The sequence below is a fragment of the Physella acuta genome, unplaced genomic scaffold (genome assembly GCF_028476545.2).
Source record: "Physella acuta isolate Inbredline_101_S28 unplaced genomic scaffold, ASM2847654v3 ptg001528l, whole genome shotgun sequence".
Classification (NCBI taxonomy): domain Eukaryota; kingdom Metazoa; phylum Mollusca; class Gastropoda; family Physidae; genus Physella; species Physella acuta.
In genome coordinates, this window is record NW_026733043.1 from 277,249 (window position 1) to 292,975 (window position 15,727).

Below are 15,727 nucleotides of genomic sequence, written 5' to 3' on the forward strand. Positions count from 1 at the left end.
GAAACGAGCATAGCGAAACACAAGGGAGTCAACTCTAAACAGAGCGAATTGAAGATTTTTAAAACCCTTCTTGTTGTGTGTGTGGTGACGGCCGCTGTGTGGAAACCCACATGTGTGTAGATATTTTATCGTAACGTCCACAGGTGACTCCGAAACAGCGATCCGTTTCAGTTACATCCTTTCAATCGTTGTTTGTCAGATAATCTGTAGCGTCAACTTCGTCATTTCCATCTCGACCAGCACCAAGCTCTACAGCACACGCTACTCATCTATTAAGAATGATTGTGAAGTAAAATGCGATATCATGGTGCTTTAATAGTATGTTGGCTCATATCCTACTTCGTTTTAATATTGTTATATTTAAAATTGTCCTAAAAGATGAATAAACCTAGTAGTGTAGAAATTATACTATGCATATTTTGACATATTTTGGATATTTTTTGTCATGCAATTTTATTGGGAAATAAATAGTAAAACAAAAAATATTTAAAATGTATTAAACCAGTTATTATTAATGTATGCATTATTTTTAAAAAGTTACCTGTGGTAATTACACACCAGCGCAACACTCTGCATAAGTTAACTGTGAATGTTTGAACTAATTAGGGGACCTAACTGTGTTAAAATCTTTGCTAGGCGAATTGCTGGATTGCAGACCCTTTTGATTAGTTATCTATCTATCTATATACTACTAAAACTCAACTTTGTTTACATGTTTGAATATTAATTTGTTTGTCTGATTTCTTACTGTAAGGAAACAATTTTTTATTGCAGACTGACTGTTAACCACACATTTATTTAAAGACGTTAATTAATTAATTCATTTATTCATAGATAGATTAACCACATTTTTTAAAAAGTTTTAGAACAATGGCTTACTTTTGACTGAATAGTGCTGTTTGATAACTCATTTTTTGTTAGTTTGTTTTTTTTACTTGTTATTGGGGAGAATCTGCGTTATGTGTAGAGCTGTAAAATAGGATTTTGGGTGGTAAATGTTGTTCTTTCTTGAACACACTGTTAATTTTTAACTAATTTAAAGCTGTTAATTAATTTTTTGATATATTCATAGGTAGATTAACCCCATTTATTATAAAAGTTTAGAACATTGACTATAGTAATAGTTAAACGTTTTAGTTTACAACAATGTTCAATTATTTTTTCTTTAGGCCTGTATGTCAGGGGTCGGCAACCTGCGGCTCGCGAGCCGCATGCGGCTCTTTTGATGTCAAGATGCGGCTCTTCAGCTCCATGCACAAATATTAATAATTATTTTAATTTGTTTTTAAAACTCATTAAAATATTAGTCTGCAATACTCGGTAATTAAAGATATAGATCTAATAACCATGTAAAGTTTCTAATTTCGAGGAGAGCTTGCTAAACTACTTCAATATGTTTTGTGCAAAACATGTGTATGTTTATATATATATATATATATATATATATATATATATATATATATATATATATATATATATATATATATATATATATATAATCAAATATCATAATATTTAAATAAAAATGATTGTGGCTCTTTAAAAACTGTGAAATGTGGTAAATTGTAACTTTTGGCTCTTCCGTCCCAAAAGGTTGCCGACCCCTGCTGTATGTGAATGATAAGGTTGACTATCAGGACCTCGCGAGGCGAAGGGCAGGTGAAGTAGAGTTCACCAGTTTCTATGTTCTCAGCATATGAAGGGATAGTGTGGTCAGAGCCATGCTTTGGCCGAAATCTTTTTTTTTTAAATACAAACATGTCTGAGACTTGGCGGGGCACTGGGAAGGAGAAGTAGAGTTTAGTAGAGTTTTAAAATATAAAAAACGTCTTTTTGAATGTGGGGTCTGGTTATTATGGGATGATAAGTGCTGGCAGACGTGATGTAATTTATGGATGACCCCCCGAAACCCACAGTTATCTAACTAGATAACGGGTAGTCTAGTATACTACTAAAACTCAACTTTGTTTACATGTTTGAATATTTATTTGTTTGTCTGATTTCTTACTGTAAGGAAACTGCTCGATATGGGGGCTGTAAAATAGTATGTAGGTAGAGAATAATTTTTCATTGCAGACAGACTGTTAATCACACATTTTTTAAAGACGTTAATTAATTTATTGATTTATTCATAGGTAGATTAACCACTTTAAAATTTTCAAATCGAAAAGTTTATCCCCGGGCGCAGAAAAGGGTCGCTACGCCTCTGAGTGAAAGACGTGATGTCATTTATGGATGACCCCCCCCCCCCCCGAAACCCACAGTTATCTAACTAGATAACGGGTAGTCTAGTATACTACTAAAACTCAAGTTTGTTTACAAGTTTGTATAAAAATATTTTTTTTTTGTTTGTCTGTTTTGTTACAGGAGAGAATCTGCACTATGTATAGATCTGTAAAATACCTATTTAGGTAGAGAATAATGTTCTTTTTGACCAAACTGTTAATCACAAATTACACAATTGTTTTTAAAGACGTTAATTAATTTATTGATATATTCATTGGTAGATAAACCACACTAATTATAAAAGTTCAGAAGAATGCCTTTACTTATAGTGACGTCACATGATTTATTTACTTTTTATAACAATAATGGCGGCTTCTATTGAATATTTTGTTGCTCATTCAGAAGTTCAACGCATTATAAAGCTAATTTTCTGTCGGTTATAGCTTTAACGATACGTCTGTTTGCTATTTTTATTAGGTTTCAACACTATTATCAATTTTTAACAGTTCTACTTTGAGTATACAATAAATTTCTCTAGATCTACAAATCAACTGTCAGACGAAGGGAAAGTCAATCCTAGATCTTAAATCTAGAATCTAGGTCAAACCAAAATTAATTAGTTTAAAATAAAAAGCATTATAAAATCAAAATAAATTATTGAGTTTCTTTATTAAACTATATTAGTCCTTAAATATTTGATATAAATACTTGCTTTTAAGCTACAAGGATCATCTAAGACGAGAATACATGGTATTTATCTATCTCTAGGTTCTAGATATATGTCTAGAATTTAAAGCTACGGAAAAACTACACTTAACGTAAATTCTACATCTAAACATCTAGAATCAAGCTCTATCTAGATATACTAAACTATTTCAGACCTTAATTATTATACATAAATCTTTGTTTAGCTATGGAATTTACTAATTTGGGATATAATTAAATTCGAAATAATAGGGCCTATTCACGTAACTAAAGTTTCTTACTTGCAGTACATTATAAAACTAACGCCAACATATAATCGTAAGCGCCTACATAGCTAACATGATAGTGTAATAGTTACCATGCGGGTGGTACGTGTTCGAAACACATTATGACATAGTTACATACTTTTTTTCATTTTTATTTTTTAGATGTGAATGATTATTAAGTTGCCTATCGCGACTTCGCGGGACACAGGGCAGGTGAAGTAGAGTTCATCTGTTTATGTGTCCTCAGCATATGAAACGATAGTGTGGTTAGACCCATGTTCCTTGCCCGAAATCATTGTTTTAAACGATAAAAACATGTTGCCTGAGACTTTACGGGACACTGGGTGAAGTAGTGTTGGGCAGATGTAGAGTTCACCTGTGACGTCAGCATATGAAGGGATAGTGTGGTCAGACCCATACTTAGCCAAAATCCGTGATTTTAAAAGACAACAACGTCTGAGGTTTGACGTCATTTTTAAATGTGGGGTCAGTTTTTTGTGTGACGATAAGTGACAGACGTGAAGTTATTTATGAACCCCGAAACCCACAGTTATCCAAAGGATGACGGGTGGTCTAGCTATTACTATTGTTGTGTTATATCTTGGCTTTTATGTGGTATGATTAGTTTTGTATGAACGAGAGGTAACCCGGTATGCCATGTGACATCCAGGGATATCTGGGTAGAGTGTCAATGTGAATTATCGGAATACTTGGGTAGAGCATCAATGTGAATTATAGAGATACCTGTAGAGAGTGTCAATGAGAATTATAGAGATACCTGGGTAGAGTGTCAATGTGAATTATAGGGACGCTCGGTGAGCGAGGTATACTTGCAATTAGAGGTCCTTTTAATTTGAAAACCAGCAGCTGTATCGCCTAATGTAGGTTAATGGAAGTAAATGCTATTTTTGTGAGTAGAATCATTTATTACAATTTGTGTGGTCGGTTGGCAAGTAAACATATTACTAAGGAATGTAATTTTAAATACTCTAATTTTAAAAAATAAAACTTTTTTCCCCGTTTGTGGCAAAAACACACGGGGCATATGAAGTAGAGTTAAAATGTTTTAATGACTTCTGCATACATGGGATAGCGTGGTCTGTAATATGCCCAGCCGCAGTTGCTTCCCTAATGTAAGTCAGGTACCAACCAGAGCTGGGTGGACTCGAGTCCCTGATTCGAAGACTTAAGCTCTACTATCCGATCACACCGTCCCCTTAAATAATATAGAATGGACTCTAAACGGCAGCATATATTTGTCTTGATGTCTAATGTCAGTCCTAATTACCTTTCATCTGGAGCAAAGGGACACAACCACACTTCTGGCGATTTCTCCAAGTTTTGCCCACATTATTCAGCTGTTTTTGCTTCACAGACAACTGATTTTTCCACGATTGTTTTGACCTACCTACTTTCCTCTTTCCTTGGGTATTCCAATCTAATGTTAGTTTGGGTATATTTTTTTTTTGCTTTCAGCAAGGTATGTCCAATCCCATCCCCGTTTGAGCTTTTGATTCCGTTTAACTTTGCTTGAGTCAGCAGCCTCTCAAGTAGACTGTATTGGGTTAGGAACCGCGTAACCGAAAACCAATCACCCTTAGGGACAGGCGGGTTTGTTGCGGCATGCTATATCTCAAGACCACGTGAGGTGGGCGGATGAACCTATTCTGAACAATGGACTACTAAACTTTACAATGGCGAACACTACATTAACCTGTTGTCTTCTGTTACCAAGTTAAAATTTTGTAAACTTACATTTTCTCAAAATTATGTTACGCATAAGTCATATTTTTGTTAAAATCATCCCAAGCACAAGTATCGGAACTAGAAAAAAGGGCCACCCCGCAAAAAAATTTTTTAGGCCCCCCCACCATATTTATATATATATATATATATATATATATATATATATATATATATATATATATATATATATTGTATATATGTGATTGTATATATATATATATATATATATATATATATATACAATCACAAAATACGAACATGGGATACTCATTGCTGGCCTGTTCGGGATTTGAAAAACATCAATTTAAAAAATTTCAACATCATGTCATGTCTGGAAGTTAATTAGTGTGTTTTGTGAAAATCAGTTTTAATTAGTTTCTGATAGAAGCCCATTAACTCCTTGTCGTTCAAAATAATATAAAACATGAAAGCTTTGTATAAGTAATGTGTCTCATGTTATGTTTATTTTTATGTTGGTTTTTTTTAGCGCAATTTCCATTCTGGAGAATTGCGTTTATTAACCCGTCATTTCTGGATGTATGAATGTAAGAATCAATGGCTGGATGTGTGTCCGCAGCTTTAAGTCGTATCTCCTCCTCAACGAAGCAATATCGATGACTAGTTCCAAAAGCAATTATGTTAAGCAAGTTATGAGGATGAACATAGGCTATAAAAATTCCGGGTTTCTTTCATGGATTTCCCGGAAAAGCCAAAAAACCTCGAAAAAAAGCAGTTTTTGGCCCATATCTCGGCAACCAGACCATTTAGCGACTTGAAACATGTACCAATCGATTCCTGCCATAATTTAGAACAATATTGCCGAAGAAAGTTTTCAAAAATATCCTTTCGTTTGGTCACAAAAAAAATTTTGAATTAATAAAAATTTGGACCGAATTAGTAGGCATTTTTATCCAACCACACCACACGCGTCATCATGTTCAATAGCTGCGCCATCACGTTCAATGACTGCGTCATCACGTTCAGTAGCTAGGCGCGCAATGGTTTATAGTCATGTAACTCTATTGTAAATAAAACATGTAAAATACTGAAAAAAAATTAATAAAAAACGTTTTAATAATAATAATTAACCAATGGTTTTACTAACCCTGTTCTCGATTTACGCTACGACAGAGCTATTTTTAGATAACATAAGGAAATTGCGCTTAAATGTCACTAGACGTTTTAATTAACTTGTTTTGTATTTACATTATTAATTTTTAGCGCAATTTCCATTCTGGAGAATTGCGTTTATTAACCCGTCATTTCTGGATGGATGGATGGATGGATGAATGAATGAATGTGTGTCCGTAGCTTTAAGTCGTATCTGCTCCTCAACGAAGCAATATAGAGGACTAGTTACAAAAGCGATTATGTTAAGCAAGTTCCGAGGATGATTGTGGGCCAAAAAAATTCCTGAATTCCTTCCTGGATTTCCTGGAAAAGCCAAAAAACCTCGAAAAAATGCAGTTGTTGGCCCATATCTCGGCAACCAGACCACTTAGCGACTTGAAACATGTACTAATCGATTCCTGCCATAATTTAGAACAATATTGCCGAAGAAAGTTTTCAAAAATATCCTTTCGTTCGGTCTCAAAAAATTTTTTGAATTAATAAAAATTTGGACCGAATTAGTAGGCATTTTTATCCAACCACACCACACGCGTCATCACGTTCAATAGCTGCGCCATCACGTTTAATGGCTGCGTCATCACGTTCAGCAGCTAGGCGCGCAATGGTTTTTAGTCATGTAACTCTATTGTAAATAAAACATGTATTTTAACCAATGGTTTTACTAACCCTGCTCTTGATTTACACTACGACAGAGATATTTTTAGATAACATATGGAAATTGCGCTAAAATTGTCGCTAGACGTTTTAATTACCTTGTTTAAATATTATTGATTCAATACGTGTTTTGAACGTGTGCTTATCTTTGATAAATTTAATTGTAGAAGAAAGACTCGGCTTTCACAGTGGTTTAAAAACAAAGGGAAAAGAATATACAAGAGCGTGGGGTGGTGTCTATAGAATAAAGATAATCCAACCGCAGCTACGGTAAGTTTTTACAAAACAACCATCAAGTCAAAAATGAAAGAAAATTTACTTTTTTTTAAACTATACAATTTTTTTATTATGGCCGTCTCTGGGCCACTAAATGGCGTGGGCCACCCGCATTGCGGGGTCTGGCGGCACTGTAGTTCCGCCCCTGCGGCAAGCACTGATCATTATTCATCTAGTTTAAAACATAACAAGAAAATATAATTTTTAATACAGAGTTATACAGAGTTGTAGAACGAACACATGAAGTTAAATTTGTAGCATATGAGCTCAAAATCAAAACACAAACTCAATAAGCGAAACGAAGTAAAAAAAACTACAAAGCTCATAGGGCAAGAGAGCTGAAAAAAATATTGAATACATACGCTATTAACAGTGGCGTAGCCAGGATCGTCTCATGGGGGGGGGGGGGTTCATAGCTTCGCTATGATGTAAAATAAATATATATACAACTACAATCAAAAACAATGAGAGCAACACAATCTGTTTTGTAATCCTTTTAAAAAATTGCATAATAATTTCTGTGATATTAATTAAGTCAAGCAAAATATGGGAAATAATCACTCTCTTAATATAAATATGTATATGTCTACACATTTAATTATAAATGTCAAAACAAATTAAAAATTACTTTGGAATGTAATAAAATTGCTTAACACTATCCGTTTTTACAAAAATATGTTGTCTACAATCAGAATTAAATATACTGTGATCATAATTTCTAAAGTATTACAGCAAAATGAAAGTTTTTGAAATCAGAGTCGATAAAAAACCACGCTTTTCAATTAGAAATACTAGCCTCCCTATAACTAAGCCGATGATGAAAACTGTATTACTATAGCGAACAAGGCAAACTGATGCTGTAAATCACATGTCTGTGAAAAAAATATACAGTACAGATCATACATTTTTTTAAACTAGCTACTGCTTTCTGTGTTCTTTAAAATTCATTTTTAAACATATTGACAATGTATGGATTAGATCACCGTATTACTCACACACCTTTTTACTGGTAGTTGCAAAAAAATATTCACAGAGTTTTACGAATCAAAAGCTATGATTCTGGCGGCATGGTAATTTTGGTACATCATTAAATTTTGTTTACACAAATATTTATTGAACATACTTCTCACTTTTGTAAGTTAACGACAAACACTGGTCGCTTAGATCTTAATTTCAACATCTATTATTTAAAAATAAATAAAGAAAGAAAGAAAAAAGAAAAAAAAAAAAAAAAAGAAAAAAAAAAAAAAAAAAGAAAAAAAAAAAAAGAAAAAAAAAGAAAAAAAAAAGAATAGATGAAAAATAAGTTTGTCTTTTTATAAAATTGCTACATTCTTGTGGATATCTTCTCATTAAATTAACCGAAAATATACATTTTAAAAATATCTGCATCCGAACTCTAAAACCAAAAACGTTTTTGGGTTCACAGAAAAAACAATTAATCCAATGATTAACGTTGTCAAATAAAACACAATTATTAGATGCGCCCGACTGATTTAGGGTTTGGTTGATTGCGTCTTTTAAAAACCTAAACCAGGTCGAGGTTTCTAGTGTTATGGCGTGAAACTTTAACACGTCGTTAGGGACACACAGCACCAGGTACAGGAGACACAGTGCTTGCAGCATGTCTAGTGTTATGGCGTGAAACTTTAACACGTCGTTAGGGACACACAGCACCAGGTACAGGAGACACAGTGCTTGCAGCATGTTGTGCAACGATATGAAATGGGTTTTTTTCTACTGATACAATAAAAGTAGAAATAAACTAAGCAAAGTCAATTGTTTCCAAACAGTCCATTCATTTCAAATCTCGTCTAAAAAAACAAAGACTAGTAAGCATAAAAACAGTTTTATAATAGGAAAGAAATTGAAAAAAAAATGTTTTAAAATATAATGAAAAGAAAACTTAGCACAATAAATTCTAATGTTATATTTATCGGTAATTCTATTTTTTATCAACTTATTTAAAAATGTTTTCATTATCATATATGCATTTTTTTGTGAAGTCATATCCCCCACCCCCCTCACGATCGGCAGCATTTAAATCTAAGTATAAATCTAAGAAAAATGATGTATTATTTTCTCTATCCAATTCTCTATATAACTGTACTTGTGTAGCCCCCCCCCCTACCAAATCCACCAGCTTGCGTTATGAATGAAGTCAAATACACAATAATTTTTTATCTTCTAACACAACTGTTTATAGTATACATCCGTAATGTGTAGCCAACACGATGTAGAGCAGTACACACAATTCAACTTAACAAATGAATAAAAATATTTTTAAATCCACTCTCATTTCCCACACTAGTAAAAAAAATATACCTTATATATATGTATATGTATATATATATATATATATATATATATATATATATATATATATATATATATATATATATATATATATATATATAAAACTATAGATATTGTAGGTGTCAAATGAAAACAAATATTTTCTTTACTAATTTTAATCAATTCTATAACAGACTACGGTGGAACGTACGAGAGCTAAACCGTCAGGCTCCAGGAAACTTAGCTAAACATAAACAACTTAATACTAAGAAAACCTAACATAGTTTAAAAGTTAGTGATTAATACATATTGGTATTACATTTTTTCAACTATAGAAACGTTCCTTTGAATATTGTATACAGTATGGAAGTAAATTCAACCACTAGACTTATACAAATACACAAATTGCTAAATTTCGAATGTAGAGACCCAGTAACCCCTATGTTAAAATGTAAAAATATTTTTGTTTTGTGATTGTTATACTACATATTTATCAAAACATAATTTAAAACACGAGTGTAGAGTAAATCGAATTATTTACTTTTTTTTATTGTAGAAGTCTGTACTAAGAGCCGGAATAAGAAATCAAAATTTTAAGCAACTTTGAAATAATTATAAACGATCGGTTGTTTTTCTACCTCAAATTTACGACCGAGGTATAAACGTTTAAATTGTTTTTTGCGTATCCTCAGGCACAAAGTCAGTCATCGTTCGACGATAATTTAGCCGGTTTACGAAAACATAATTGATTGAAAGTCTTTCTTTTTTCGTGTTGAAATTTGAGACGGATAATTATTGTTTTAATGTCAACGGCCTCGGTTGATCTGAAGGAAAAAAAAAAATTCATCGTCTAAATCACCGTCATGAAAATGGATTGTTTGGTTTCATAATTTGTAGTATAATGTTTTGCGTACGTTCTGTTCCAATTTTCTCAGACAGTAAAATGTTTAAATACATACATAATTATATAAACTGAAATCGTAAAACTCTGTGAATATTTTTTTGCAACTACCAGCTAGGGGGTGGGCAATGTTTAAACCACACCCACTATTAACCGACATTAGCTAATTTACTAAATAAAGTTTAGAATCCGTGTAAGATCCATTTTTCAAAGCTTGTTGTCGCTTCAAAAATATATTAAAATAATATCGGAATCAATGGAAGTAACTATTGAGCTACATTTGTTTCCAAAATAAATTTTGGAGGACCGATTGTTTTATAAAATACACATAAATGTTTGTAACGAATTAGAATAAAAGGGTAGTGAAATGTCGTTTTCAATTTAATTGGACTGAATATATAAAACATTAACACGTAAGTCTCGATTTCGAATTAGGGTTAAAGTCAGTAGACCGTCCCTTAACTCATTCAGCTTTAATAGGTACCTAACTCAAGTTAGGGTAAGTAAAGTTGGTTGGGCATAGTGTTGACCAAATGATCCCTTCATATGCCGAGTTCACAGAAACATAATATATATATATATATATATATATATATATATATATATATATATATATATATATATATATATATATATATATATATAACGCTGGTGGTAGTGTGTCAGTCAGTCATCGCTATAGATTTTGAAACCATAGAAGTAAACACATCACGTGTCTTTTTTTTTAATTAAAAAAATGTAAATCGAAAACTTCAGCAAGAATCATTGTTGAAATAATATAATTAGCAACATGTGAATGCAAATTTTGCAGACGTGTAAAAGGATATTATTGTGGAATATTATAATTAGCATGGACTTATAAAAGATTATCTTTTATTTATTTTATTCACTAAACCTACTGTGTACTAATGATAATGTTTAATCAACTATTCCGCAACTTTATACGCGTGTCATCAGATTCATTAGGTGCACAATGGTTTAAGTCTTGAAACTCTATTGTGAATTTTTACTTTCTCTTATACAGAGTATAGAGAAAGTATTGTAATCGTGCACAAAAATCACATAAAATTTTGACAGTTTCATCCGTTTTACAACACAGTACATCGTCACATGAGGAGTAAAGGGGACTTATTTTAATCGGGCAAAAATTCTAAATTCTAATTTATTAAAATTTCGGCGTTTTACGCGTAATCGAGTCGGAAAAACTGGACTTTGCAATTCTGTCCGTATGTGCGCGTGCAATTCTTTTTTCTACGAGATTCTATTCTATTTTTAAAAGCTTAAGTAATTAAAAATGGTTTAAAATATTGTTTCTATCCCGAGTTTCCATCCCCCGTAGTTTTTTATAAGAATATTCAAGAAAGTTTAAGGGAGATCACTCCCGGTTCATTTAAATTTAAAGAACTGAAAAAGTGCTATATGGTAGGTAAAACACAGATATTTTAAATACTGCCTTTTATTTATTTTATACACTGAACGTACTGTTTACTAATTATTATTCTATATTTCGGTTTGCGGACAAGCTGGGGGTTTTATAGTCGTTCACTGGATCAGGCTCGTCCGCCGGCGGTCAGACAGGGTGCGATTTGGCACCACGGGCTAGACTGTGAGCACTATGCGTTTAAGTTTACAGTTAAGTTGTGTTTATGTTATGAGTGTTGTGCTTGTTATTCAAGTGTGTGTTTTTTGCGTTTGCATTTGTTTTTGCATTTGTTTTTGCATTGTGTTTGTGTGTGCTTGTGTTGTGCTTGTGTTGTGCTTGTGCTTGTGTTGTGTTTAGTTTTGTTCTGTTTCTAAGTTGGTACATTTAAACAAGAATTATCGTTTCCGAGCACGGATATGCATCTAATATATATATTTATAATCATGTAATATAAGCAACTAGATAGTGTGTCAGTCAGTCATCGCTATAGTTGTTTGTGTTTTTATTTGCGTTTAATTTTCCTTTTGTGTTTGTGTGTTGCGTTTGTGTTTTCGTTTATGTTTGCATTGTGTTTGTTTGCATTATTTTTTGTGTTTTCTTTTGTTTTTGTGTTGTGTTTGTGTTTTCTTTTGTGTTTGTTTTGTGTTTGTGTTTGTATTTAGTTCTGTTCTGTTCCAAGTTGGTACATTTGGGAAATATTTACCGTGGCGGAGCACGGGTATTAAACTTATATATATATATATATATATATATATATATATATATATATATATATATATATATATATATATATATATATATATATATATATATATATATATATATATATATATATATATATATATATATATATATATATATACTAGCGTACCCGTCCCCCGCGCGTGCGGCGGGGATAGAAGAAAGTTAGACGTAATATATAAGAAGGATTTGACCAATCATATGTTTTTAGACGCGTGACCTTCTTTTATAAAAGTGAGTTATTTAAATGTAAACAATGCCTGCGCTTGGATCATAAATATCTGGACACGGGTTTACCTACACTACCGCATGAAAACCTTGAGTATACATTAATCACTCACCGAAATAATATGGTAGAACACACTTGGGTCACCGCCCATGTGTCAGAGACGTAGAGAGGCGATCTCAGGGCCCCCACCCCCCGATTACACTACCGCATAGGCGCGGCGTACGACCCTTAGCTCCTTAAAACTATCAGGCGCCATCGTGCCAAATAGCTTCCTGTTAACAATGATGCTGGTTGTGTCATTTAATAAAGTGAAACAAATGAACAGGATTTGTTAATTAACACGTACAAAAATTATTTGACGTGTTTTAAACATCAGTGTGACTGATGCAATATGTTAGCGTTACTAATGGTCTATTATTAGATGCTCGATCTCAATTTCTGACTGGATTGTCTAATAGTAGATGCTTATTGCATCATTCGCAAAGTGACGAAACTCTACAGTAGGCTCCTCATATTCAAAAAGTTATTTTTTCATCTTTGCCAAGGTGACGAAACTGTACAGAAGGATTTCCTCGCGTTACAAAGTTATTTTTAGAAGCCTGTTGTAGTTTTACCGCTGAATATAATAGTACCCCTTACTCGCTATGCAGGACGCTCGATTTACGGATGCCAAGTGCCAACATAGTCGCTCTAAAACTCTGGGCGCCAAACCGTGTATTTACGAAAGTTGTACCTTATATGGCGCCGCCAATAAGAAACTTTAGTTTTCTTTTTCTCAGAAATATTCTCGCTAGTATTCTCATCTACTTCCTAAAGTTTCATGGCACTCCGAGTTTTATTTTTTATATACCGTGTATAGAGAAAAAAATCGCTCCCCCCCAGGGGGGGCGCCGCCCTTGCAGTATTAAACAATATTTTTTTATAGAACCCTACCATTGAGTGCTCTAATCATCTCCCCAAAGTTTCATGGTACACGGATGAACGGTGTGAAACCGAAATAGACTTTTATTTTTACAAACCGTATATAGAGAAAAATCGCAGCCTCCAGTTGCGCCGCCCTTGCGAAATTAAAAAAGGTGTTTTTTTTTACAGAACCCTTCCCTGAATTGTTCTAATTAACTACCCCAGAGTCTCATGGCTATCGGATAACGGTGTCACACCAAATTCGACTTTTTTATATACCGTATATAGAGAAAAATCGCACCCTCCCGTGGCGCCGCCCTAGCGAAATTAAAAATGATTTTTTGAAGAACCCTTCCCTAGAGTGTTCTAATGAACTCACCAAAGTTTCATGCCTATTGGATTAACGGTGCCAAACCGTTTTATTTTTATATACCGTACATAGAGAAAAATCTCACCCTCCCGTGGCGCCGCCCTTGCGAAATTAAAAATGTTTTTTTTTTACAGAACCCTTCCCTAGAATGTCATAATGAACTCCCCAAAGTTTCATGCATATCGGATAAACGGTGTCACTGCAATTCACTTTTATTATTTTTATATACCATATACAGAGGAAAATCGCACCTTCACGTGGCACCGCCCTTGCGAAATCAAAAATTTCAGATGAACGATGTCAAACCAAAATCGACTTTTATTTTTATGTACCGTATATAGAGAAAAAACAAATCGCGCCCTGCCGTGGCGCCACCCCGGCGAATTTGAATTTTTTTTCCCGCAGAAAACTCCCCAGGAATATTCTCAACAACTTCCCAAAGTTTCACGGCGATGTGATGAGAGGAGAAGTAATGCATAAAGGACAAACAGACAGACAAACAGTCACACACACACACACAAACATACATTGCTTTATATATATATATATATATATATATATATATATATATATATATATATATATATATATATATATATATATATATATATATATATACATTATATGCAGGTATTTGACGCTAAATGTGTTTGCGTTTTAGGATAGTAGCTTCATTCCAGCAATATTTAGTTCCGAATCATCTTAACACTAGTATAACTATTTTGCGGGTTAAAGGTTTATATTCTATTTATAGCGTGAAGAGAAGATTACTGTTAGAGAAGTCTATGCAAATGTGCGTTAATTATACTTTGAACCAACCAACTTTTTACGTTTGTTTTACTTACTTAAGTCAGAGATTTAATTCTGTTGGATAAAATTTTCTGCAAAATAAAGCCGCCCGGGATGTGAGCTAGCAGTAAATTTGTAAAGTCTAATATACGAACAGGTTATTTAATTTACTTAATCTAATTTAAATTTAATTGTTTCTTGTTGATTGTTCTTGACATTAATAATAGTCTCACAGTTTATGTAGGTGATATATTACTTTAACAAAAGTAGCAACATTATTTTAAATTAATAGTATTTTTTTTCTTAATTATTTTTTTTATAAATTAGATTTTAATTAATTGTATTAGAGTTGTGTTTAATGAGCGATTTTTTATCTGAAATGTGTGAATATCTCAAAGTTGTTTTAGCAGGTTTCAAAGCCCTAAAGAGAACTATGATATGTTTATATTTAATTTAAGTTGTATTTAAAATTACATTTGTTGTTTGATTTTAGCGTTTCTGAAGTATTCGAAAATGACCACCGAAGACGAAACTAATTACATCATCGAACTAGTTAACAACTATATCCTCGTTTACATCCTCGCTGTCCTCGGCATTGTGGGAAACGTCAGCAACATACGGGTTCTTCGTCTGCAAGGGTTCAACGACAGCACCAACATTGTGTTGATCTCCTTATCCATCACAGATCTGATCTTTTCAGTCCTGTATCCTGTTACTAAACTACAAGGAATAATGTTTAACTTTGACCTCGCGACATCGATTTCTATGTCCACTATTTCTTTTGGGGTTTTCTTACCGCTGTCCGCAACGATGTCGGCCATCAGCATCTGGCATACAACCTTCATAGCCGTAGAACGTGCGGTCGCCGTCAGCTTCCCGTTCCAGGTCTCCAAAATCTTCACCAGATCTACAACCCGATACATCGTCATCGGGATATACGTCGGGACGATTGGTCTCGTCTCGCCCATCTTCTTCAACTATAGTTTGCAGTGGAGTTTAGACCAGGAGCTTAACGCGACGATACTGACGCTTAGTGAGACTCAGTTTTACCAGAACAACCACGCGTCAATCC